We start from the raw sequence: 27,185 nt of genomic DNA, 5'->3' as shown, positions 1-27,185 counted from the left end.
TTTCTCACTTCACCTGATGAAGGGGCTATGCTCCAAAAGCTTGTGCTTTCAAATAAATCTGTTAAACTATAACCTAGTTTCATGAGATTTCTGACTTATCCTTCCCAGTCCAACACTGGCACTTCCACATCAGGGTTTTAGTCCCAGACTGGGAGTGTTGAGATATTATGAGCTCCATAATCTAGATAATCTACTATCACCGTATTCTCCCCTGCATCTCCAGGCAAGGACTCCGCAAAGCTGCCCAAAACGAAGTAAAACTTTAATAAAACACTCTAAGCTTCAAAAAAAAATTCCCAGTCCAAACATTTCTAACAGAAACCTGAAATAGTACTGTCGACCTTGAGAGTTCCTACAATCCTGACGTAAACAAAAACCATTCGGCTGCCAAAGTATCCCTCAGAAATGGTTTAAAAAACACTGTGGCTACCTCAGTACTTACAAGCTAATTAACTACAGACGTACAGAAAACTCAAAAATCAAAAGCCAACTTTAAAATAAATGATTTAAAAACATATAAATCAGACAGTTTATATCATATCATAGAACAGGCAATGCATTTTTGAAATTTACAAACGGTACAAAATATAATAGGAGTAGAATAGTTCAGAGACTCCAGATGCACTTGGAAAGACAAAATGGACAGAGATGGCAGATGCTATTTAAAATCTGCTTTGTAAAATGGTGGTCTTTAGGGGCGGCACGATGGCTCAGTGGTTAGCACTGCTGCCTCACAGCGCCAGGGACCCAGGTTCGATTCCACCATCAGTGCAGTTTGCACACTCTCCCCATTTCTGCATGGGTTTCCTCCGGGTGTTCTGGTTTCCTCGCACAGGCCGAATGTATGCAGGCTAGGTGGATTGACCTTGCTAAATTGCCTGTAGTGTTTAGGGATGCTTAGGTTAGGGGGATGGGGATGGGTCTGGGTGGGATGTTCTAAGGGCTGGTGTGGACATGTTAGGCCGAAGAGCCTGTTTCCACACTGCAGGAATTCTAAGAACACTGAGCACAGTTTTGAGAACCACACTTCAGAAAGGATATCAAGGCCTTGGAGAGGGTGCACACCTAGTTTACCAGGATGACACCAGAAAGTTTGATGTTATAGGAAGATTGAAGAAGTATGCTTCTTAAATCAGATTAAAGAGAGATACACAAGAGTCATTCCAAATTGATGGGCTTTGGGGAAACAAATAAGAGAATGAGAAATGGCTTTATCACAGAACAGATATGGCACACATCTTGAGAAACTGAAGAAGTCAGATTTCAAAGTAACACAAAAAAACTAGATATGTACTGATGAGGACTCATTGGGAGGACGTAAAAAATAGTGAACCTAAGTAATTCATGTAGCAGATCCAAAGATAAGAATGGCAAAATGGTTTGGACGTATGCTCTGAGATTCTGTAATTCTACACAATGAGACGTCTAAGTCATGACATAATAAATCTAACTTTAGAAATCTCTCAGCACTCTGAAATCTGTTACCTAATTTGTGGATCTGTTGAGGGCCAATCAAGAAAGATTGATTACTCTGCTACCAATAACACTAGTATTGTTGTGTCATAAGACCACCCAGATGGTAAAAGGAGATCTAGGTGGATCTTGCCCTGGGATCCAATGCCATCACCAATAAGCTTCATGCACAAAGTACTCTACATTTATTGAGTTACTGTCACCAGATCAGAAATACTGGCTTTGTTCTTCAAATAAATCATAGTTAAAGTGGGGAAGAATTTATAACAAGCAAAGCTGGACAGTCAGAACACTCAGTGGAGGAGGATGAAACAGAATTTAGCCAAAACAGGAAAACCAGCAATAAGTGACAAATCAGGGACTCTTAAAATACACTAGATGCCCTACCCAGCAGTGAGCACCATGATCTGTAGGCAAATCATTCTGCTACAAGGATACTCCAGTCTAAAAGTAACATTTATGGCTATAAAACTTTCAACTGGACATTCATCCAAAGGTTAACATAGCAATGGCCTCAGTGCAGATGTTGTGGTTATGGAAGTAAGATTGCTAATGAGATTAATCCAATATTTAAATAGTTCTCAAAAACGGATTGTGACAGAAGCACTCCTGAGAATTCAAAAGGTTTACAATATGTCAAAATATGCAGGAACATTACACCTGCTCTACAGCCAGTCCAACAGATCACTAAATCCAAAGACAAACAGCAGAATACAGCCCCTATTCTGGGAGACTGTTCATCAGCCTGGGAATATAATGAATGTAAATACTTTCTTTGTGAAGTAGAAGGTGACAGCAGGGGTTAGCTAGTTGCATGCAATTGCTAGGGCAAAAGAAGAGACTAGGTAAAAATATGCTGACTGAAAATAGACAAATCATAATTCCCAGAACATAATTTATTAACTGACATTAACTGCTGGATAGTTCTGCTTTTCTGCATTTTCAATTGTGGAGCTGCAGTCAAGGGGGCAGCTGAATAAAGTTTCTGAAAAGAGCTTTCTAAACAGCAATGGTCACTGATGTACTGGCTCTCAGTATACTGCTATCAATGTGGAGAAGGGGACAAGAGGAGATAGTGCTCTAATGTCTACAGTTGAAAGCCAACCTTTCATTACTTTGTGCCATTGCATATATCCAGTGTTTAAAGCTGGTAATAAATGCGGAATATTAATTTAACCATTTGAGGACCTTGTGGAGATTCAATCATCTGAAAAGGAGTGGCAGTGGGAGTTAACATATTGTTAGCTCAAAGGAGAGGCTTTATTTTGGAGAACATAATCTTAGGACATCCCAAAGTGCTTCAGGGCAATGAAAATAGCTTCTGAACTTGAGTGAAAACCGAAAGAACTGTGGATGCTGGGAATCAGAAATAAAACAGAAATTGCTAGAAAAGTGCAGCAGGTCTGGCAGCATCTGTGGAGAGAAATCAGAGTTAATGTTTTAGATTGATATATTAGATTCCCTACAGTGTGGAAACAGGCCCTACGGCCCTGAGGAAGTGTCACTGGACCCAAAACGTTAACTCTGATTTCTTGCCACAGATGCCGTCAGGCCTGCTGACCTTTTCCAGCAATTTCTGTTTTATTTCTGAACTTCTGTCACTGTTGCAAATGCACAGCCAGTTTACACACAAAAGGATCTCACAAACAGAAACATGATAGTGACTAGAGAATCTGTTTTAATGATGTTGGATGGAGGTTAATAATAGGGCGGAACACCCAGGGGTACTTCCCTGTTGTAAAATAACATAGGGTTTCTCAGGCCACAGTTAACTCCCCATTCCTCTTCCTGTAGACATTTCCAAGGGGACGGTCACATCAGTTGAGTTACTTGACATTTAGCAAATAACTGAAGGTAAGCAGAATGATCCAAATGTGCAGCTCATTCAACTGTTGTGTAAAGTGGTGTAAAATGATCCAGCAATTCCCACATACTACCTTCTCCCAATTCTTGCAAGCTCCTATCCCATCTCAACCTTCTTTCCTTGAAAGTGTTGGCTCTCAAATCTATGTTTGCCAATCCCAGACCTTTTGAGTGTGAATCAAGTTTTTGCCTCAGTACCACAATGATTCAGTCAAAAATGACATCCTTAATGATGACAAAGGTAATAATTTCCTTCCGTGTCCACTTTGACATGTCTGCAGTTTCTGACACGGCGAACGCACCCTCTGCAGATCCTCCCCAGTGTTGTCCAGTTGGCTGGGGGGGTGACGCTCATCTGATTCTAATTGTCACTTCCGATTGAAGCCAGAGGATCAACTGTGCTGGCCTCTTCCTGCACCCACATTGTTAACTCTAGTATCCCTGAAGAATCTATCCAAAGCTTACTTCTACACCTCATCTATGTGCTCTTCAGCATCTTAATGCAAAAACCAATCATTACATGTACACCAATGAAACCCAGTTCCGCACACACCCCCCCGCTTCCATTGTCTATTTGTCAAATAGCACTGCTTGAACACAAATTTCTTCAACTAAATACAGAGGTGTCTGACTTACGAATGCTCCTACCTATGATGGTGAACCCATACACAGGTGTCTTTTTAAAGAAACCAACATATGAACATTTCCTGTACTTGTGAATGTTTACTTTACATCATCCTGCATTGTGCCCCAGCTTGCATACAAACTGATTTGTGAAAGGACTTGGGAATGGAACCCATTCACAACCTGGGGACTGCCTGTAGTAGGAAGAACAAACTGATCGACCTCACGTGCCATCATGAACCTTGGTCCCTAACCGCCAGTTCTATCCTTCTCCCTTACAATAACCTGGAATTGAACCAGATAGTTAGCATCGCAGCTGTATATAACCTGTGATGAGCTTCTGATTTCATGTTGCTGCCATCACTAAGACCACCTACTTTTAACTCCATAATTTCATACGTCACCTCTTCAGTCTCAGCTCATCTGCTGAACCTTCTGGTTTGTTTACTTCTATTATTTGCTTATTACAATGATTCTGTGGCAGGGCTCCCAGATTGCAACCTGTGCAAGACACAAATTATTTCCAACTCTCATCACATTCTACCTCCCACCACTCCTGTGCCAACTGATCTACAGTGGCTTCCATTTGAGCAAAGTCACAATTTTCAAGTTGTCTTCATTTTCAAACCCTTCCAAGTCTCAGCCACTCCCTATCTCAGCAATCTCCTTAATCCACTCAACAGTCTAACATATGCAGTGGGAAGATCAAAGCAATCTCTGGGCAGCACAGTGGCTCAGTGGTTAGCACAGCTGCCTCACAGCGCGTGGGACTTGGGTTCAATTTGACAACTGGGCAACTGTCTGTGAGGAGTTTGCACATTCTCCCTGTGTCTGTGTGGGGTTCTTCTGGGTACCCCACTTTACTTAATTGTCCGTAGTGGCCAGGGATATTTAGGTTAGGTGGGTTAGACATGGGAAAAAGTAGGTATAGGGAATTGGATCTGGGTGGTGTGCTCTTCGGAGGGGTGGTGTGGACTTGTTGGGCTGAATGGCCTGTTTCCACACTGTAGGGATTCCATGATTCTGTACTTGCACTATTCAAATTCTAGTCCACTTTTGACTTTATTTGCTCCTTTATCAAAGTAATTTTCATACAGCATCTCTGGGTATTGCACGCACTGTCCTCTTCATCTGTCTTCAGCAAACTGTTGAGTGTTGCAACCCTCTGCTGATGACACAATCCCATGGAAATTACAACAGGAAGTGAGGAGGGACTGCAATCAGACACTCACGAATCCCAACATAATTTAAGAACAGGGTTCTCTTGTTCTGGCCAATTAATAACCCTCAACCAATATCATTGAAATAGAGGCCGAGTAGTGGGGACCGTGCCCTTATTTCGCTGCTGCAGCACAGGCCAGCCAAAATAATGGTACGTAGTCTCAGAAGTGTGGAGTAAACAGTTAACTACATTCCCACACGTGGCAGGTCGGTTCCATTGGGAAAGTCTAAGGAGGTTGTGTCACGAAGTTCAGGATAATTCCGGGCACCACCAGTTCATTGATATTAGACGTTTGGTAGAAAATATGTAATTTTGCCAGTGAAACGTATTTACGAGCAGATTCAGAAGAAGAAATTTAAACTACCAAGGCATGGTCTGTTGTTGAGGCAGTCAGAATCAGAGCACTTTGAAAGTGTTTCAATTCTGTATCATTGAAAGTGAAGAACTGAAATTCCATGTGAAGGAGATAAAATGATCATGTGATTTGGTGACCCATAGAATCAGTGTCTGGGTGGGATCCGCCTTGATTGCATCTGTTATTAGATGTACACCATGGGGTGTTTGCAGCTTGTCTATTCACTGATACCCACTTCATGTTAATTCTGAATGTTAGAACTTAAATTGTATAAATAAACCTCAGATTACAAAGTTAGAAAAGTAAAACTAAGTTTATTTTGTTTGTTCAAAGCTGTGGAATCTTGTGATTTTATTCTGTAGTATCTGGGATTCCAAGCTTGCCCACCTTATCAAAAAAACATAACATTACCTTTGCCAGTCTCATCTGGGATTGTATCATCCATCAAACACTATGGAACGGTAATTCTGTGTATGTGTGCAAAATGAACAAACGTCTCCAACTTTTTCCTCATGAATTGCCTCTGTCCTACACTGGCTTTCCACCTTTCAGCCATCATGTGGGCAACTACATTCAATTTCAAGCACAAATATCTTTACCTCAGGTCTCTTACATAGGGACCTTGTCAAATGCTTCCGGAAAATCCATTTCAACACTTCGCTTCACAACACAAAATAAAACACATGTAAAAAACAAGTAGATCTTAGAGATGTATCAGTGATAATGGGAACTGCAGATGCTGAAGAATCCAAGATAATGAAATGTGAGGCTGGATGAACACAGCAGGCCAAGCAGCATCTCAGGAGCACAAAAGCTGACGTTTCGGGCCTAGACCCTTCATCAGAGAGGGGGATGGGGTGAGGGTTCTGGAATAAATAGGGAGAGAGGGGGAGGCAGACCAAAGATGGAGAGAAGAGAAGATAGGTGGAGAGGAGAGTATAGGTGGGGAAGTAGGGAGGGGATAAGTCAGTCCAGGGCAGACGGACAGGTCAAGGAGGTGGGAAGAGGTTAGTAGGTAGGAGATGGAGGTGCGGCTTGGGGTGGGAGGAAGGGATGGGTGAGAGGAAGAACAGGTTAGGGAGGCAGAGACAGGTTGGACTGGTTTTGGGATGCAGTGGGTGGAGGGGAAGAGCTGGGCTGGTTGTGTGGTGCAGTGGGGGGAGGGGACGAACTGGGCTGGTTTTAGGATGCGGTGGGGGAAGGGGAGATTTTGAAGCTGGTGAAGTTCACATTGATACCATTGGGCTGCAGGGTTCCCAGGCGGAATATGAGTTGCTGTTCCTGCAACCATCGGGTGGCATCATTGTGGCACTGCAGGAGGCCCATGACAACTCATATTCCGCTTGGGAACCCTGCAGCCCAATGGTATCAATGTGAACTTCACCAGCTTCAAAATCTCCCCTTCCCCCACCGCATCCTAAAACCAGCCCAGTTCGTCTCCCCCCCCGCCACTGCACCACACAACCAGCCCAGCTCTTCCCCATCACCCACTGCATCCCAAAACCATTCCAACCTGTCTCTGCCTCCCTAACCTGTTCTTCCTCTCACCCATCCCTTCCTCCCACCCCAAGCCGCACCTCCATCTCCTACCTACTAACCTCATCCCACCTCCTTGACCTGTCCGTCTTCCCTGGACTGACCTATCCCCTCCCTACTTCCCCACCTATACTCTCCTCTCCACTATCTTCTTTTCTCTCCATCTTCGGTCCGCCTCCCCCTCTCCCCCTATTTATTCTAGAACCCTCACCCCATCCCCCTCTCTGATGAAGGGTCTAGGCCCGAAATGTCAGCTTTTGTGCTCCTGAGATGCTGCTTGGCCTGCTGTGCTCATCCAGCTCCACACTTTGTTATCTCGGATTCTCCAGCATCTGCAGTTCCCATTATCACAGATCTTAGAGATCAGCTTGTTTTAATTTTAGTCCAATCTGAATAATTTAATTTCACACTGTCCTAATAAAATAGACAATTTTCACAATTAAGATGGCATGGAAATTTGGATCTGCGAGATAAAAGTGTTTAATATTATGAATGGTAAGACATGGTAGACTGATTCCAAGATTTGAGTGTTCTAGGATGAGAGGTTAAAAAGATTAAATGCATGTGCTGCAGAATAGAAAGCACACAGTCAGACTGTGAGAAATTTGGGTCTGAACACACTGTCTTAAAAGGTAAATACCAGAAATTGCAAGCGTATAAGATGAAAGACATTTAAGAACCAATTAAAGATTTATAATAAGAAAGAAGGATGCTATAATGATATGAGCAGAGATAATGGGGACTGCAGATGCTGGAGAATCCAAGATAACAAAGTGTGGAGCTGGATGAGCACAGCAGGCCAAGCAGCATCTCAGGAGCACAAAAGCTGACATTTCGGGCCTAGACCCTTCATCAGAGAGCAGGGTCGAGGCCCAAAACGTCAACTTTTGTGCTCCTGAGATGCTGCTTGGCCTGCTGTGTTCATCCAGCTTCACACTTTGCTATAATGATGTACCGTCCATGGCTAAGTAGGAAAGCTAAGGATGATACCAAATTTAAAGAAAAGATAGACAATTCTACAATGTTTAGTGGCAGCCCAGAAGGTTGGGAATTTTAGTTTAATAAACCACCAATGGGTGGCTAAAATATAAGAAAGAGAATTAGAGCATGAGCGACAACTAGCAAGAAATATTAAATTAGACAATGAAAATGGGACAAGTATATAGAAATGGGACAGAACAGATGAAGTCAAGTACTGAATCTTTTGAAGATAAGGCTGTGGAATTAATAACGGGAAACAAGCTAATGGCAGAGTCCTTGAATTAGCATTTCCCATCTGTCTTCATAGGAGAAGACAATAAGCATCTCCATAATAGAAGAGAAACAACAGGCAAAATGAGGAACTTTGTCAAACATTAATATTGACAAGTCGCCAGGCCCGGACCAGATTTGTCCTCGGCTGCTTTGGGAAGTGAGAAATGCAATTGCTTCGCCACTTGCGAGGATCTTTGCATCCTCGCTCTCCACTGGAGTCGTATCTGAGGACTGGAGAGAGGCAAATGTAATTCCTCTCTTCAAGAAAGGAAATAGGGAAATCCCCAGCAATTACAGACCAGTCTGTCGTCTGCAAGGTGTTAGAAAGGATTCTGAGGGATAGGATTTGTGTCCATTTGGAAGAGCATGGCTTCATCAAATGCAGTCAACATGGCTTTGAGGGGGGCAGGTCATGCCTCACAAACCTTATCGAGTTCTTTGAGGATGTGACTAGAAAAGTTGATGAGGGTCGAGCTGTGGATGTGATGTATATGGACTTCAGCAAGGCATTTGATAAAGTTCCCCATGGTAGGCTCATTCAGAAGGTCAGGAGGAATGGGATACAGGGGAACTTAGCTGTCTGGATACAGAATTGGCTGGCCAACAGAAGGCAGCGAGTGGTAGTAGAAGGAAAATATTCTGCCTGGAAGTCAGTGGTGAGTGGTGTTCCACAGGGCTCTGTCCTTGGGCCTCTCCTGTTTGTAATTTTTATTAATGACTTGGATGAGGGGATTGAAGGATGGGTCAGCAAGTTTGCAGACGCCACAAAGGCTGGAGGTGTCGTTGACAGTATAGAGGGCTGTTGTAGGCTGCAGCGGGACATTGACAGGATGCAGAGATGGGCTGAGAGGTGGCAGAGGGAGTTCAACCTGGATAAATGCGAGGTGATGCATTTTGGAAGGTCGTATTTGAAAGGTGAGTACAGGATTAAGGATAGGATTCTTGGCAGTGTGGAGGAACAGAGGGATCTTGGTGTGCAGATACATAGATCCCTTAAAATGGTCAACCAAGTGGACAGGGTTGTTAAGAAAGCATATGGTGTTTTGGCTTACATTAACAGGGGGATTGAGTTTAAGAGTCGTGAGATTTTGTTGCAGCTCTATAAAACTTTGGTTAGACCGCACTTGGAATACTGCGTCCAGTTCTGGTTGCCCAATTATAGGAAAGATGTAGATGCTTTGGAGAGGGTTCAGAGGAGGTTTACCAGGATGCTGCCTGGACTGGAGGGCTTATCTTATGAAGAGAGGTTGACTGAGCTCGGACTTTTTTCATTGGGGAAAAGGAGGAGGAGAGGGGACCTAATTGAGGTATACAAGATAATGGGAGGCATAGATAGAGTTGATAGCCAGAGACTATTTCCCAGGGTAGAAATGGCTAACACGAGGGGTCATAGTTTTAAGCTGGTTGGAGGAAAGTATAGAGGGGATGTCAGAGGCGGGTTCTTTACACAGAGAGTTGTGAGAGCATGGAATGCGTTGCCAGCAGCAGTTGTGGAAGCAAGGTCATTGGGATCATTTAAGAGACTGCTGGACATGCATATGGTCACAGAAATTTGAGGGTGCATACATGAGGATCAATGGTCGACACAACATCGTGGGCTGAAGGGCCTGTTCTGTGCTGTACTGTTCTATGTTCTATGTTCTAGAACAATCACCATCACTGGGAAAAATGTGCTCGGAAAACTACAGCAGGTCAGTCAGCATCCAAGGGGCAGGGAAGTAAACAGTTTGTGTCAGAACCCTTCCTTGAGACGAGGGAGGGGGATGGAAGCCAAGCCCAGAAATAAATAGGGAGAGGTGGGGTAAATAGGTGGCTGCAGGTGGGGCGTTATTGTAGTTGGTCAGTTAGAAGGGTGGAGCGGACAGCTGAGTAGGAAGATGGACAGTTTGTGGTGGAAAGATTTTGAAGCGGTAATGCAAGTCGAGGGTTATTGCGGTTGGTCAGTGGAAAGGATTAAATGAATAGGTAAGTCAGAAGATGGACAGGTGGGGGCACAAGAGATTTTAAAGCTGGTGAAGTCAACATTCAGGCCAAGCTCCCAAGGCAAAATGACTTGTTGTTCCTCCAGTTTGCCTTTGGCCTCATTTTGAGTGGAGGCAGTCAAGGATGGACATGTCAACAGGGGAGTGGGAGGGCTATCTCCTCTGCTCTGAAACTCTTCAACTACACCCTTCAAACTCCCCTGGTGACATGTCTATCCTTGGCGTCCTTCAATGTCATTGAGGTCAAACGCAAATTCGCATTCACCTATCTGCTCCACCCTTCCCATTGACAAACACAATAACACCCAACCTGCATCCATTTATCTATCTCACCTACCCACCTGCCAGCCCCACTCCCTCCTATTTATTTCTGGGTTCCCCTGCCCCAATCCTGATGAAGGGTTCTGACTGAAATGTTAACTTCTCTGCTCCTCGGATGCTGTTGGACCTTCTATGCTTTTCTAGCTCCACAGTTTTTGACTCTTGCTTTCAACATCTGCAGTCCTTTCTGTCTACTAGGAAAACTAACAAGGCTCAAGGCTGACAACTCTCTGGGATTCACGGCATAGCATCCTAGAAGTAGTAGATACAGATATAGTGAATTCATTGGTTAGAATCTTCCAAAATTCCCTAGAAAGATCTTAGTGGAGTGGAAAACTGCAAACATAACACATTAACTCAAGAAAGAACTGAACTATAGTCAGTCTAACATCTGTGATTGTGAAAATTCATGGATCACTCATTGAGGTAGTAGCAGGACATTTATAAAAAATCACATTACAATCACGCAGAAACAACATCACTTTCTGAGAAGCAAGTAAATATAACTAACTTATTCAAGTTCTTTGAGGATGTAACAAACACGGTGAATAAAAGGGAACCGGTGGATGCAGTGCATTTAGATTTTAAAAAGACATTCAATAAAAGTTACTGCGCAAGGACGTATGGTGTTGGGCCAATACATTAGCATGGTTAGAGGACTGGTCATCTAATGGAAAACAGCACCAAGATAAAAGGGTACTTACAGGCTGGCAAAATATAACTAGTAGAGACAGGGATTAGTGTTGGCACCTCAATTATTTACAATCTAATCAATGCATTGGACGAAGGGACAATGGCCTACTAGTTAAGAATATTGATTCTATATAGATGGGAAAGCAAGCTGTGAAGAATTTGGGATGACGTTCACCAAGGGTTAAGTTAGCAGACAAAAATGGCTGAGAGTATAATTTGGCAAAATGTGGGCTTGCTTACCAACTTTGGCAGGAATAGCAGAAAAGCAGAATGTTATTTAAACAGAGAGACATTGCAGACTGCTGCAGTACAGAATGACCTGAGCATCCTTGTAAATAAATCACAAAACGTCAGTGCATAGGTACAATAAGTAATTAGGAAGGCAAACAAAATATTGTCCTCTATTACAAGGGGAGATTGAGTATAAAACAGGGAATTCTTATGGGAACAGTTAAGGCATTGGTGACAGTGCACTTGCAGTCCTGTGTATGGTTTTCGCCTCTACACTTAAGGACATATACACTCTCACACAGCAGTTCAAGAATGCTCATTAAGTTCATTCCTGCAATAAAAAGATTATATCAAGATAAAGGTGAGCTTACGCTCATTGTAGTTTAGAAGTATGAGAGGTTCTGAGTGGTTGTGGCAAGATGGATACTAAGGCAATACTTGTATTTGAAAGAAAATCTAAAACTAGGGAACTCTGTTGTCTATGGTAAGGGTAAATGACATTACAGGATTCAAAATGAAACAGTGTAAGACAACAGACGATGATACATCCCTCACTGACACTGATGGAGGTATTCACCGGCATCTTCAACCTCTCCCTCCCACAGGCCAAAATCCCCACCTGCTTCAAGAAGACCACCACCAGCCCCATAGCCCAAGAAAACACATGCAGTGTCTCTTAATAATTACCGTTCAACAGTTCTGACTTCAAAAATCATCAAGTGCTTTGAGGGGCTGGTCATGGCCCATATCAACTCCAGTCTCCCAGCCTGTCTCGATCTCCTATATTCTGCCAACTGGTGTAACAGGTCCACAGAGGATGCCATATCCCTAGCCCTGCACTCATCCCTGGAACATCTGGACAACAAAGACACTTATGTCAAGCTCTTGTTTGTTGACAACAGCTCTGCCTTCAACACCATTATCCGCTTGAAACTGATCTCAAAACTGTGTGACCTTAGTCTTGGCACAACCCTCTGCAACTAGATCCTCAGCTTTTTGACACACAAGCCGCAATCTGTGAGGGTAAGTAACTGTACCTCCTCCACAATAGCACACAACACTGGAGCGCCCCAAGGGTGCATCCTCAGTGCCCAGTGTACTCGGTGTACAGCTACGACTGTGTTGCCAAAATCCAAACAAACGCCATCTGAAGTTTGCTGATGACACCACCGTAGTGGGACGGATATTTAACAATGACGAGTCAAAATACAGAAGGGAGATGGAGGACTTGGTGGCATAACGCAATGAAAACAATCACTCTCAATATTGGCAAAACCAAAGAACTGATCATCAACTTCAGAAAGAAAGGAGGAGAATACATCCCCATCTACATCAACAGAACCGAGGCAGAGAGAATGAAAAGCATCAAGCTCCTCAGAGAGACGATAACCGATGACCTGTCCTGGACTTCCTACATAAATCTGACAGTCAATAAGGTACAACAATGCCGCTTCTTCCTCAGGCAGCTCAGGAAATTTGGCATGTCCATAAGATCCTTCACCAACTTCTACAGATGCACCATTGAAAGCTTACCGTCCAGGTGTATAGCAGCTTGATGTGGCAACTGCTCTGCCGAGGTCCATAACAAACAACAGAAGGTGGTCTGCACAGAAGCCAACCTTCCATCCATGGGCTCTATTTACATGGCACGCTGTCGCAAAAACATGGCCAACATCAAAAACTCATCATACCCTGGTGATGATCTACTACCTCTTCCATCAGGCAGAAGATACAGAAACCTGAACACACACACACAAGCAGATTCAGGAACAGTTTCTTTCCAGTCGTTATCAGGTTGTTGAATGGACTCTACCCTCAAATAATGTAACCTATATGCCTCTAGGTCTCTTTGATCAGTACATCCCTTGCTTGCTATGATCTGCCTGGATCACTTGTAAACAAATCTTTTCACTGTATTTCAGTAAATGCGACAATAAATCAATACTAAAACTAATAGGTCTTCCATTTAGGATTGGAAAGAGGAGGTATTTCTTGTCCAATGAGGATGGCTACAAATTGGAGTTTTTCTCCACAGACAGCAATAGAGGATGTGCCATTGAATACATTCAAGGGAGAGCCTGACCCCCAGCTTTTTGATCAACGTGGAAGTCAAGGGTTATGGGGCTTTGGTGTTCAGATAGGAGTGGAGAGGTCACAATCAGATCCAACATGACTTTATTGAATAGTAGAGCAGGCTGAATGAGCTGAATTGGAAACTCATGCTCCTATATGGTACGTATGTATATACTTCATAAGATACACAAAAAAAATTATCATAGCTGGCACCTATAAGACCACGGCTGGTCGATCAAATATTCTCGTTGACCAAGAGGTCACACAATCAGTGTAAAAACACACTAAATAATAATAATGCATGGGGCACACACATCACTCTTGCACTTTAATTGCTGCGTAAATAACTTAAATAATAATGCAACTTTGCCTCAAATAAAACTTACCAGCAGGGAGCCTTCTCACACGCACCCTCAACTGTCTAATTAGACATCACTGAGATCACTATGGTACCATACACTTCTGGTATTTCAGGTATGTAATTTTTGCCTGATTAATTGCAACATGTGCAATTATGAGCCAATAAATTTCAGGGAAGATACTGTTAAAGGTTACCACTTCTTGTAAAAATGTTAATTTAACTGTAACTGTAGAGAAAGTAGCTATAAGCATAGCTGTATAAATTACCTGATCATAAAGCTACAGGCTATAGGTGGAATGTAGACATAAATACTAGGAGTTTGCAAACAGACAATGGGGATGTGAGAACTCAAGCCTCCGACAGAAACAATAGACAGTAAGATCAAAGGGACCCAGCATGGTCGACATCTTAACTTGGTGCAACCTTTGATTCCTCAAAGTCAATACATTATCATTTTGAGTTTTGGGCTACCTAAGGGAACCTGGTAAAGTACAGACAGTGGGCCAAACTTCAAAGACAAGGCTTTGAGAACCACTCTTAGAAGGAGAGTTTTGATCAAGAGAGGGCAAAGGAAAATGGTACACAGAAACAAAATACTGTTTTGTTTGGGAATGTGCAAATGCAAAAACCACAGAAGTAGTAAAGAACAAGGAGCCTTCTCTCCTTAAAATCTACTGGTTCATTGGTTCACATGCAGACAGAACCACTAACTATCCAACTACTGATATCAGATGTAGCAACCACAATGGCTTGAAGTGCTAACTTTATTGCTTCGGGAACAAGAAACTCAAGTATTGGATCGCAAAAAGTATAGCAAGCATTTTGAAGCTTATGGGCATGGTCTTCTTCTTGACTCTCAAAATCTTGTTTCCCCATCTAAGGTACAAGTCAGTAACGTGATGGAATACTTCCCACTTGCCTGGATGACTACAGTGCCAACATTTAAGATAATTAACACCATACAGGATATATAGTTAAGAAGCTCGCTTAACTGACACAAGATCCAAAAACATTCATTCTGTCTACAATCGACACTTTGTACCACCTACCATCACTGTCCAAATCCATAATTACTTTCATCCAGAAGAACAAGGACAGCAAATACATGGGAACATCACCATCTGCAAGTTCCCCTCCTAGTCACTCACCATCTGGCTTCGAAACATATTGCCATACCTTCACAGTTGCTGGGTCAAACTCCTTAAACTCCCTCCCTAACACAATTGTGATGCATCAAAGCAGTGGTTCAAGGAGATAGCTCACTGTCATCTTCTCAGGAGTACCTGGGGATAGGCAATAGGTGTTGGTCCAGCTAGCAACACTCTCGTCCCATGAATGAATTTAAAAATACATTTTGTCTTATTGGCAATTGTTTTAATTTTTGTATTCATAACTTCTCATTCATACTTTCTTAGGAATAAAGAGAGAAAGCTGTCAGTAACATCTTGTAATTCACCAACTTTTGACCTGTTTAGACAAAAAATTGATTGCTGGTCTGCTTTAACTTGAATTACTACTATATTAATCTACAATGCTTTAACCCCGAGGTATAAGCCTATGGAATTGAGAGCAAATTACTGATGTCTGCAAAATTAATTCAGTGGGAGGTTAGACAGTCAAATGTCCGAATTTGTTGATGACACAAAGTTAGGTAACAATTTGTACAGTGTAAATGATAGCATAAAGTTACAATGGGATATCGTCTAAGTGAATGGTAGATGGAGTTCAATATAAGCTAATGAGAGGTTAGCCATTTTGGACAAAAAAAAGGATATATCAGCTATTTTTTAGGTGGTATGAAGTTAAATATAGTGAATGTTCAAAGAGATTTGGGGGATTGATCTTGAAAATGCCACAAATGGATGCTCAGGAAAACAGGAAAGCTAACAGAATGCTCGCCTTTATATCCAGGTACAACAGTGTCGAGCTGGAGGAACACTGTAGGCCACGCAGCATCAGAAATGCAGAAAGTTGATATTTTGGGTCGGGACCTTACCTTTTTAAGCAATCCCTTTGCACTTGAACCTGTGTCCCCTAGTAATAGGCCCCTTCCACCCTGGGAATAAGCTTCATACTTTCCACGCTATCCATGTCATGCCATCTTATAAACATCTATCAGGTTGCCCCTCAACCTCCTGCGTACCAGCAAAAACAAACCCAGCCTATCCAACTTATCTTAGTAACTAAAATCCCCCAGACCAGGCAACATCCTAGTAAACCTTTTCTGTACCCTCTCTAAATTATCCACATACTTCCTGTAGTGTGGTGACCAAACTGTACACAAAGTATTCATTTAGGACCTCACCTACTTCTGGCTCCATGCATGGATTCCCTCCTTTGTCCTTGAATGGGCCAACCCTTTCCTTAGTTACCCTCTTGCATTTTATATGTATGTAAAAAGCCTTGGGATTCTCCTTAATCCTCTTTGCTAATGACTTTTCATGACCCCTTTTAGCCATTCTAATTCCTTGTTTACATTCTATCCTACTTCAAAGGCTTTGTCAGTTACCATCCTCCTAGACCTTATGCAAGCTTTCTCTTTTTTTGTCCAGCAAATTGAGGGTTCCAGCACTGGGAAGGACAGGGAGCAACGGGGCCTGCTGAAGAGATCAACTCCCATTCCCTCTTCAGAGAACATAAGATAGGAGGAGTAAGGTTATGCCATTCAACACATGGAGTCTGCTCCACCATTTGATCACGCTGTTGTTTCTCAAATGCATTCTCCTGCCCTTTTACCCCACATCCACTGAACTCTTTACTTTGATATGTGTGTAAAAAGCCTTAGGACTTTCCTTAGCCCTGTTTGCTAACAACTTTTCATGACCTCTTTCAGCCCTCCTCATTCTGTATTTAAGTTCTTTCCAACTTTCTTTTTATACTTCCATGACGGTCAGCTCCCAACCTCCTAGACCTTATCTAAGCTTCTTTTATCTTTTTGGCCAAGGTCCCAACGTACCTGGTCATCCAAAGTTCACATAACTTGCAATACCTAGCCTTCATTCTCGCAGGAATTTGCCACTCCTGAGCTCTTACAAATTGCTGTTTGAAATATTCCACCATGTCCAATGTGGATTTACCCTCAAACAGCCGCTTCCAACCAGCACTCTCCAGTTCATGCCCGATATTGTTGTAATTCACCTTCCTCCAGTTTAATACCTTCACCCAAGGATTGCTGTCATCCCTATCCATGGGTATCCTAAAACTCTCAGTATTATGGTCACTACTCCTGAAATGCTCCCCCTGCCGAAACTTCATTCATCTGGCTGGACTAATTTCCCAAAACTAGATCCAGTATAACACCTATCTTGGTTGGACTGTTTACATACTGTGTCAAGAAACCCTTCTGAATGGTCCTTACAAATTCTGCCCCATCCAAGCTCCTAACGTGAAGTGAGTCCCAGTCAACAAAGAGGAAGTTAAAATCAGCCAACACAACAATCTTGCTGTTCTTAAATCTTTCTAAAATCTATGTCTATATATTCTTTCCTCTCGCTCCTGCTGGCTGCTTGGAGACCTTAAGTATATCTCCGGCATTTTGATTTTACTTTTTATATTCCTCAGTTCTACCCATATTGCTTCAGTAGGGGTTGTGACACACTCCTTTGCCAGTAATGCAAATCTCCCACCCCTTGCACATCTCTTTCTATCATACCTGGAACATTCAACTGCCAGTCTTCTCCCTCTTTCAGCTAAGTCCCTATGATCGCAGTAGTGTCATAACTCCAAGTACTGACCAACAGTGAATTCATCTACCTTACCTATTATACTTCTCACACTGAAATATCCTGCTATTTCTACTCTAACTCGTGGCACTAGCAATAATCCTGAGATAACCAAATTTGACGTCTTCCATTTCAACTTTCTTCCTAGTTCTCTATATTTTGCTTTTAGGAGCTCATCCCTTTTTTTTTAAAACCTATGTCATTAGTACCAATGTGTACCATGACCACTGGCTGTTCGTCCTTCCCCTCCAGAACATCCCGCAACTGCTCAGAAACACCCAGGGCTCTAGCACCAGGGAAGCAACACACCATCCTGGACACTCATTTGCAGCCACAGAAATACCTCTTCCACTAATGATTGAATCCCCTATAACTATTGCATTTCTATGCCTATTTCTCCATCCCTCTCTAGCAGAGCAGAGACCATTCCCCTCAACAGTATGCAAGACAGTATATCCGTTTTGCAGGGGAATAGCCACAGGAGATTCTTGCACTGCCTGCTCAGCCCACCCTGCTCTGCTCAACAGTCACCCATTCCCTTCCTGCCTACTGAGTCTGAGACTGTGGTGTGACCACCTCTTTATACAGGCTATCCACGATACTCCTAAGCAAGATGCCGGCAGAGCAGGATGCTCCTGTCAGAGCTCCTCTGCTCCACTTGTTCTTTTTCCACCTTTTCTCTCTCTTTTCCCTCCTCTCGCTCCTCAGCGCCAAAGGCAAATACTGCAGCAGCAGGCAGATACTGGCAGCAACTCCTCAGAGCAGAGAGTCTCAGGGCAGTGTGGGGAAGAACTCTACAGTAGCATGTGGGGAAGCAGTCCTGGAGCATTACATAGGTAGCGAGTCCCAGGGGCCAGTGGTGAAAACAGGAGCGGGCAGCCCCGGGGGCTGGTGGTGAGGGCGGGAGCGGGCAGCCCAGGCAGCGATGAGGGCGAGGACAAGCCTAGTGAAGATTGTGAGCCCAGCATGGCCAGGCGCTTATTGACAGTGATGTTGAACTATTAGCTGTGTTTCTGGTCTTTTCCGCACTTTAGTAAGGACTGTAATGTTTAATTTCTTAAAATAGCTTTTTTAAATTTTTCTTTGTACTAAGATTCTGTGCATGGCTACATTTGTATCTAAGATGGCACCATAAATGGAAGCTTGAAACTTTTCACTGTACTCCTGCGAGTGAGTACGTGACTATAAAAGCAAAAACAAATGCTAATCCTACTCTGCGCCTTGCGAATGCTCCAGTGTCCCCAGACGCCACTCCAACTCAAACTTGGGCTTCCAGGAGCTCCAGTTGGAGACATATCTTGGACACATGCAGGTCTCAGGTACTGAACATGTGCCCAGCTTCCCACATCAAGCAAGAGGAGCAGACTACAATTTGAAGCTCTGCTGCCATGTCTTATCCCTATAACTTAATTAATCCTTATAATGGAAAATACTTTTTGCCTAGAACTGAACGCAGAACATCAGATGGTTTGATCAAGGCTTAGTACAATAGAGATACAGTGCTGAAAGATTCACTTATATTGCTATTGACTGAAGCAGAAATCATGTCAATCTTCAAGATTAGGTTAAGCAGACAGATGAAAAAGGAAGGAAGTAATACAAGTGCATGGCAGGTCAGTAAAATTAGAACTATTTGGCCAAGAGGATGGAAAATATGTTTAAGGTAATGACATGAAGCAAAAAAAACCTCAAGGTGCCTGGTAATGAAAATGCCTTTACAACAAAGAGGGAGATGGTGTCATGGTGGCAATGCCACTGGGTTAGTAATTAATGTCGGTGACAAGGTTTTGAATCCCATCAACTCGCATGGTAAAATTTGAATTCAGTAAAAAGATCTGGAATAAAAACCTTGTCTAAAAACCTTGGTCAGTTACCATCACTGATATGCTTTAGAGAAGGAAATATGCTGTCATTATTTGGTTTGGCTTACATGTAACATCAGATCCCACAGCTATGTGATTGACTCTTACCTGCCTCCTGGGCAATTAGGGATTTGTAATAAATTCTGGCCTAGCCAGCAATGCCCATATGCCATAAACAAAATGAAAAAAAAACCTTTCAGAGTATGTGCTAAATCTGAAACATTAACCACCAGCTTTTTGACGTGACGTGATAGGTCACATTTCAGTCAGCCACATATTTGCATGTTAGTGCTTCAAAAAAATTTGGCCCAGGTATAAGGACAGGAGGTGGTCAAGCAGCCCCCCTAGTCAGTTCAACCACTCAGTTGGCACAAAGGAAAAACCTACGACGGAGTGGACATCATCCTCAAACTGAGGTAAAGTCAATGATAACTATTGTGCGTATGCATTCTGAGGCCGTATATTCATTCGTCTAAATGTAAAGGCCAGCAGTCCATTTGCCTTCACGATTATATTTTGTAACCACGCACAGTTTTTTTAATCATTATGCACCCAGACCAACAAACTCCTTTGGATCGCCATCATTTCAAAATTACAATGCTTTCTCCTTTATAAGTCCAATACGGATGACAGTATTGAAATCCATTTGCTGCAGTTTTGCCCATTCATCTATTAATGCCGCTTAGTAAGTTGATGCTTCCAACTACACTGGATAAATCCAGTCTCATCTGCAAATCTGGATTTGCAGCTCTCCGAGTGGTCACCCACAGCACAGATCAGAGTTTTTAAATACAATTTGTTTCTGAGCACAGGTACTAACCATTGATGCAAATTGTCCAGTGCACAATACCCTGGTGGAAACGGAGCTACAGTTAACTGAGTTTTGTGAATTAACTGCAGAGTCCATTTGAGTAGAACTAAGAAGCAATAGCAAATCAGACACACGACTGGGGATACATCACTGCTTACTGATGCATGGGTGGCAAGTGCATCAAAGTTGGCAGACAGATTGAAAGGTGATTTAACAATACAACAGACACGACTATGATGGGGTAAATGGCCTTGTGATACAAACTTGTACAGTTCCAACAGGACTATCAATTCTAATCCTAACTGCCCAAGAACATAGTGACAGGTCTGATTTGAAAAAGTCTTTTGTGCTTTAGTCAAAAACTCTAAGTAAGGGAACATTTAACAAAGGCTTTCAAGGTTGACTTGAATGACCTCCCTGTGTGCTGTACACATTAAAATTCTGTTTTGTGCTCAGGGCTGCATTCGTAGCAAATAAGTTGCTTACTGCTCACTATAACAGCAAGCACCTGACCTGCTTCAGGGCAGAGAAATAAAACAAGTGGGTCAATTAAAAATAGGGGAGGCCTTAGGGAAATTATGTGCAAATGTAATAAGGATTAGGGAAGAATTATAAGACCATAGGATATGTGAACACAATTAGGCCATTTGGCCCACTGAGTCTGCTCTGCCATTCAATATTGGCTGACATGTTTTTCAATCCTATTCTCCTGCCTTCTCCCCATAAGCCTTGATTCCCATACCAATCAAGAACCCATCCAACTGTGTTACATACACTCAATGACTTGGCTTCCAGCGCCTTCTGCTGCAATGCATTCCACAGATTCACCAACCTCTGACTGAAGAAATTCCTCATCTCAGTTCTAAAGGGGCATTTCCTTCACTGAGGCCATGTCCTTGGGTGCTAGTCTCTCCAACAAGTGGAAAGATCTTCTCCAAGTGGAAAGATCTTCTCCACACTCACTCTATCCAGGCCTCTCACTATTCTGCAAGTTTCAACTAGAACCCTTGCCTCATTCTTCTAAACTCCACTAAGAATAGACCCAGAGTCCTCAACTGCTCATATGTATATAAATTATGACCAGAAGTAGAAATATCAAAATCATGGCAATACAGACAGATATCACTGTTCAACCAATGAATGGTAATGCAAGTAACATCTTATGCCATCCTGGTAAATGAGCAAAAAACCAGTTTTTCTCAGGCACCTGGCGTACTCTTTCTATTCCAAGCTTCATCCAGAGAGATCACATTATTTTGACACAATAACTTCACAGTTCTACAATATAAATATATACAAGATTTTCCCATGCTCTTGTGGCACAGTGAGAATCTCTCTACCTCTGGACCAGTAGGTCTTGGTGCAAGTCCCACCTGCCATTGAGGTTTTCACATTGCTCTCTGTCCTTCCTTATCCTCCAGGCTTCCCCTGAGCATGTTGCATGTTTAACAATGGCTTTGAAGCCAAAGTCATGTGAAGAAACTGAGGTGACCAAGATACTTCAAAAGCTTTTTGTTTTCTCATTGTCATGAGTTTTCCACAAGAGAGAATGAGATTGATGGAAATGAGCATTTCCTGTTAAGAGTAACATCACCCAATACCAGCCTGCCTGCTGCTCAAGTCCGAATCAAAGCCTTTACTCCTTACAGACATGATAATCCTGTGGCTCCAGTTAAGGCCAACACCACTACTAGGTAAAGCATGCACAAAGACAGAGGTCTGCAGGGCTACATCACTAAGTCAAATCAGTGATAGCTGCCTATAATTCACATAGCACTATCTGTAAATTTACAGGGCAGCAGTTCGGACTACATTAAAAATATGACCATGATTAGCGAACATTAACTCAGACATTTATTCTTAATTGTACATGATCTCATTGGCACATTCACAGGCTAAACCAGCAACAACTTGGTCTGGAGACCAATGAACATCACCTCAATTAAAATCTGCCGCCCCATGTGGATTTGTCCCAGAGTTCATGGTTTCCTCAGCGGTCAACAAACGTGGTCAGACAGCATTAGAGGAGCAAGAAAGTCAACATTTCGGGCTGAAGCTCTTCGTCAGGACTTGGGAGGGGCAAGGGAGCAAAGTAGTAAAAAGGGTTGGGCAAGGGGGACTGGGGAAAGGTAGGTGGGATGGTGATAGATGGATGCAGGTAAGGGGTGATAGTGATTGGTCAGGGGTAATGGTGGAGCGGATAGGGGAGTAGGAAGATGGAAAGGTTAGGTCAGATCAGGGAGGCAGGAAATGGGATAAGTCTGGGGGTGGAGGGATTTTGAAGCTGGTGAAGTAATATTCAGGTGCTTGGGCTGTTAGTTCCCAAGGTGAAATATCAGGTTTTATTCCTCCAGTTTACGTTTGACCCCACTCTGACAGTGGAGGACAACAAGAATGGACATGTCTCCAGGAGAGCGGGAGAGGGAATTAAAATGGATGGCAAACAGAAAGTCAGGTTGATTGATGTGTGCAGAGTACTGATGCTCTGTGGACCAGTCCCCTAGTCCACTTTTGGTGTCCCCGACCTAATATAGAGGAGACCACATCGATTATAATAAATCAGATTGGATGAGGCACAGGCGAATCTCTGCTGGATGTGGAAGGGTTGTTTGCAGCACTGGATGGAGGTCAGAGGAGAGCTGTGGGCCAGTTGTTGCAACCCTTGCTGTTGCAAGTAAAGGTACTGGCTGTGGTGGAGAGGTTGGTGGGGAGTGTAGAGCTGACAAGGGAGTTGTGAAGTGAACAATCCCTGTGGAAAGCGCATGTGTGGGGAAGGAAATATCTTTCTGGTGGTGGGGTGTGATTGTAGGTTCTAGAAATATCAGAGGATGATGTGCTAGATTTGGAGGTTGGTGGGGTGGTATATGAGGACTAGGGGGACTCCATCCCTATTGTTGTTGGTGGGGGGAATTTGAGGGCAGAAATGTGGGAAACAGGGGAGATACAGTTGAGGGCATATTAATTAGAGCAGGGGAAATTACATGCAGTAAAGTAGGAGTCGTCTGGGATGTCTTGGAATAGAACACTTCATCCTGGGAGCAGATGCAGCGGAGGCAGAGGAATTAAGAGTACAGGATAGCATTTTTGCAGGAGGGTTGGCGAGAGGAGGTGCAATCGAGGTAGTTGTGGGAGTCAGTGTGTTTGAAATGGATGTCAGTGATGAATCAGAGACAGAGGGGTCCAGGAAGGGTCCTGCTGAATTTGACGACGTGGCGGAAAATTTTGGTAAAATTGACAAAATTGACATGCTCCTTATGGGAGCATGAGGCAGCAGTGATACAGTCATTGATATAATAGAAAATATGGTATTGGTCGGCACCAGCGTAGTTGTGAAAGAGGGACTGTTCCACAAATTCAGGCCCTCAAATTCTCCTGAACTATTTCTGACACCTTCCTCCTTTCCCTGGACCATCTCCGCAAAGTGACTCACCACTGATATCAATCTCAAACACACTGACTCCCACAGCTACCTCAGAAAAACCTTCTTTCACCGACCCTCCTTCAAAAATGATAACCTATACTCTCAATTCCTCCATCGCATCTGCTCGCAGGATGAGGCGTTATACTCCAGGCATCCCATATCCTCCTACTTTAGTGACCATAGTTTCCCCTCCTCTGTAATTAAAGGTGCCCTCAACCGCATTGCCCCCATTTCTCACTTCTGCCCTCAAACCCCCTCCCCTGAACTATAAGTCTAGAGTCCACTTCGTCCTCACATACCACACCAATTTCCTTCTCCACACTTGCGCTTTCCGCAGGGATTGTTACTTCACAACTCCTTTGTCAGCTCTACACTCCCCACCAACCTCTCCATCACACCCAGAACCTTTCCCTGCAACAGCAAGAGGTGCAACACCTGTCCCACAACTCTCCTCTGACCTCCGTCCAATGCCCCAGACATTCCTTCCAGATGCAGCAGAGATTCACCTGCACCTCATCCAATCTGATTTATTGCATCCGCTGTTCCCAATGTGGTCTCCTCTATATTGCATCAGGCAGACCAAATGCAGAGTAGCGGACCAGTTCGCGGAGCATCTGTGCTCTACGCGCATCAACCAACCCGACCTTCCAGTTGCCATCCATTTTAATTACCCCTCCCACTCCCCTGGCAACATGTCCATCCTTGCCCTCCTCCACTGTCAGAGTGAGGCCAAACATAACCTGGAGGAACACCATTTGATATTTCACCTTGGGTGCTGACAGCATTTGGGCCTGAATATTGACTTCAACTTCAAAATCCCACCACCCCAGCCTTATGTTCCGCCTCCCTGAACTGACCTGACCTAACCTTTCCATCTTGCTACTCACCTGTCTGCTCCACCCTTTCCACTGACCAATCACTACAACCCCTTATAATAAAGTGTGATGCTGGATGACCACAGCAGGCCAAGCAGCATCTCAGGAGCACCAAAAAGCTGATGTTTCGGATCTAGACCCTTCATCAGAGAGGTCTAGGCCCGAAACGTCAGCTTTTGTGCTCCTGAGATGCTGCTTGGCCTGCTGTGTTCATCCAGCTTCACACTTTATCTTGGATTCTCCAGCATCTGCAGGTCCCATTATCACAACTACAACCCCTTACCTGCATCTACCTATCATTATCCCAACCTACAATTTCCCAGCTCCCCACCTCAACACTATTCTGAGCTCCCTTCCACCTCCTCAATCCTGACGAAGGGTTTCCGCCCGAAATGCTGACTTTCCTGCTCCTCTGATGCTGTTTGGCCTGCTGTGCTTATCCAGCTCCGTGTTTAATGACTTTGACTTCCAGCATCTGCAGTCCTGACGATGTCCTTTCCTCAGCAGTGTCTGCTAACCCCTGCTCTGATTCTCAGGCTTCCAACTTCTCAAGTTTAAAACAATCTGGCTTGATGCTAAAATTTACTCATGTTCATTCACTTCACATTTCTGTAGCCTCTTCCTAAAATTTCATCCCAACGTTCTCAAACTCTCCGGACCTTTCACCTCTTAGGCCTTCCACTCCTCCAAATTCAACTTCCAACCCAACATTACTGTGGTTATAACTGCTTAAAATTCATTCCCTTATCTGTTTCACTTTTTCTCTCAAAGCCCACCGCTTTGATTATGCCCTTGGTCAGCATTGTACATTACCTTTCAGGATACAGGCAAGGAATAAGGTCATTTAGCCAACCAAAACTGTTCTATGAATCCCTGAGATTAGGACTGAGCTGCTGCCACCTTTAAATTCTCACCTTTAACTTAACAGAAAGCACTTTGAGATTTGGTCTGAATGCATTCAAGGCTCTGTCAGCATCAGCCAAGTAAGATAGCTGGGGCTTAAGAACTTTAACATAAACAGCTGACATTACAGTGCAATGCTGTGAGAGACAGATTTTTGACCAAGATCCCATCTGTTTTTAATCAGGTGAATGCAGAAGTCCCCAGGCGCTAATTCAAAGAGGAACAGGGAGTCCTCCCCTGGTGCTCTGACCAATACATATCCCTCAGGATACCTGCAAATTGACTACCACATTGCTACACTGCAACAGTGGCTGCATTACAAAATGTCGTGAAAGGAGCTATTTATATACAAGATTTTCCTTCTTATTGCCAAAAAAAGACATTTTCTTGAAGCTTTTAGTCTTAAACTCAGCAGAGAAAATCACAGGAATACCAACTCTGGAAAATCAATTTATTCTGCACTTATACAGGGAGAATACATTGAGGTTTTTTCAGCAAATTACTCCTTCTGAAATCCAGCTCAGACAATTTAGCCATGCCAATCCCCAAACGTCTCCTTGTAGCCTTGCACATTTCTCCCTTTAGGGATCCCTTTCCACGCCCTCTTAAAGCACTTGATTGTACCAGCCTCCACCACAACCTCAGGCAGTGTATTCCCGATCCTAACTGTCGGTTGAAGACGTTCATCCTCATTTCAACACTGATGTCAACGATCCATGAATGAGGAGGAAGAGCTTTTGCACACTGATTGATAATAAATTGGGATTTGCTGCCCACAGGGGTGGCAGAAGCAGGCGTAACGATTTCACAGGAAACAAGATGGGCATTTGTAGGAAGTACTCTCGCTCCCGAAAGCCCCTGTATCAATTGCCAAAATAATTCCACTGCCTGACTCTCACCCTCATTGTCCCTGTATCAACCACCAAACTAATCCTGAATAAAAACCAAAAGAATTGCAGGTGCTATAAATCAGGAACAAAAACAGAAGTTGCTAGAAAAGCTCAGCAGGTCTGGCAGCATCTATGGAGAAAAAAAATCAGAGTTAATATTTCGGGTCCTGAGTTCTAAGGAAGAGTCATTAGACTCAAAACTTTAACTCTGATTCTTTTTCTCCACAGATGCTGCCAGACCCGCTGAGCTTTTCTAGCAACTTGTGTTTTTGTATCAAACTAGTCCTACTAGTAAGTGGTGATGCAGCATAATATAACTTGGGGGAAATGGGCTTGAATCCCAGCATGGCAGATGGCAAAATTTGAATACAATAAAAATTTAGAATTAAACACTAGGCTGACAACAACCATTTAACACTGTCAATTGTTTTCAAAACCTATTTGGCTCACTAACTTCTTTTAGCGAAGAAGATCTACTGCCCTTACTTGTGACTCCAGGGCCACATAATGTGGTTGACTCTTAGCTTCCCCCTGGGCAATCAGAGATTGGCAATATATGCTGGCCTAGCCAATGACACACACATCCCACAAACAATTAAACTCGCTCTACCCTTGAATCAATCCCAAATTAATCCCATTACACCAATCTCTCCAATAGCCCACATGAAACCATGACGTGATACCAATGTTTTGTTCTCTTTCCACAACTCTGA

General features: G+C 43.3%; 1 protein-coding gene across 1 annotated transcript in view; it reads right to left on the bottom strand.

Annotated features, from left to right (window-relative positions):
- Positions 1–27,185, bottom strand: part of LOC125465439 (rab-like protein 6) — a 119,019-nt gene that overhangs the window by 53,878 nt on the left and 37,956 nt on the right. The gene's annotated exons all lie outside the window — the stretch shown is intronic.

The sequence above is a fragment of the Stegostoma tigrinum genome, chromosome 29, assembly GCF_030684315.1.
Source record: "Stegostoma tigrinum isolate sSteTig4 chromosome 29, sSteTig4.hap1, whole genome shotgun sequence".
NCBI classification, from domain to species: domain Eukaryota; kingdom Metazoa; phylum Chordata; class Chondrichthyes; order Orectolobiformes; family Stegostomatidae; genus Stegostoma; species Stegostoma tigrinum.
Note: the sequence above shows the minus strand (reverse complement) of the source record. Positions and strands in the feature narration are given on the sequence as shown.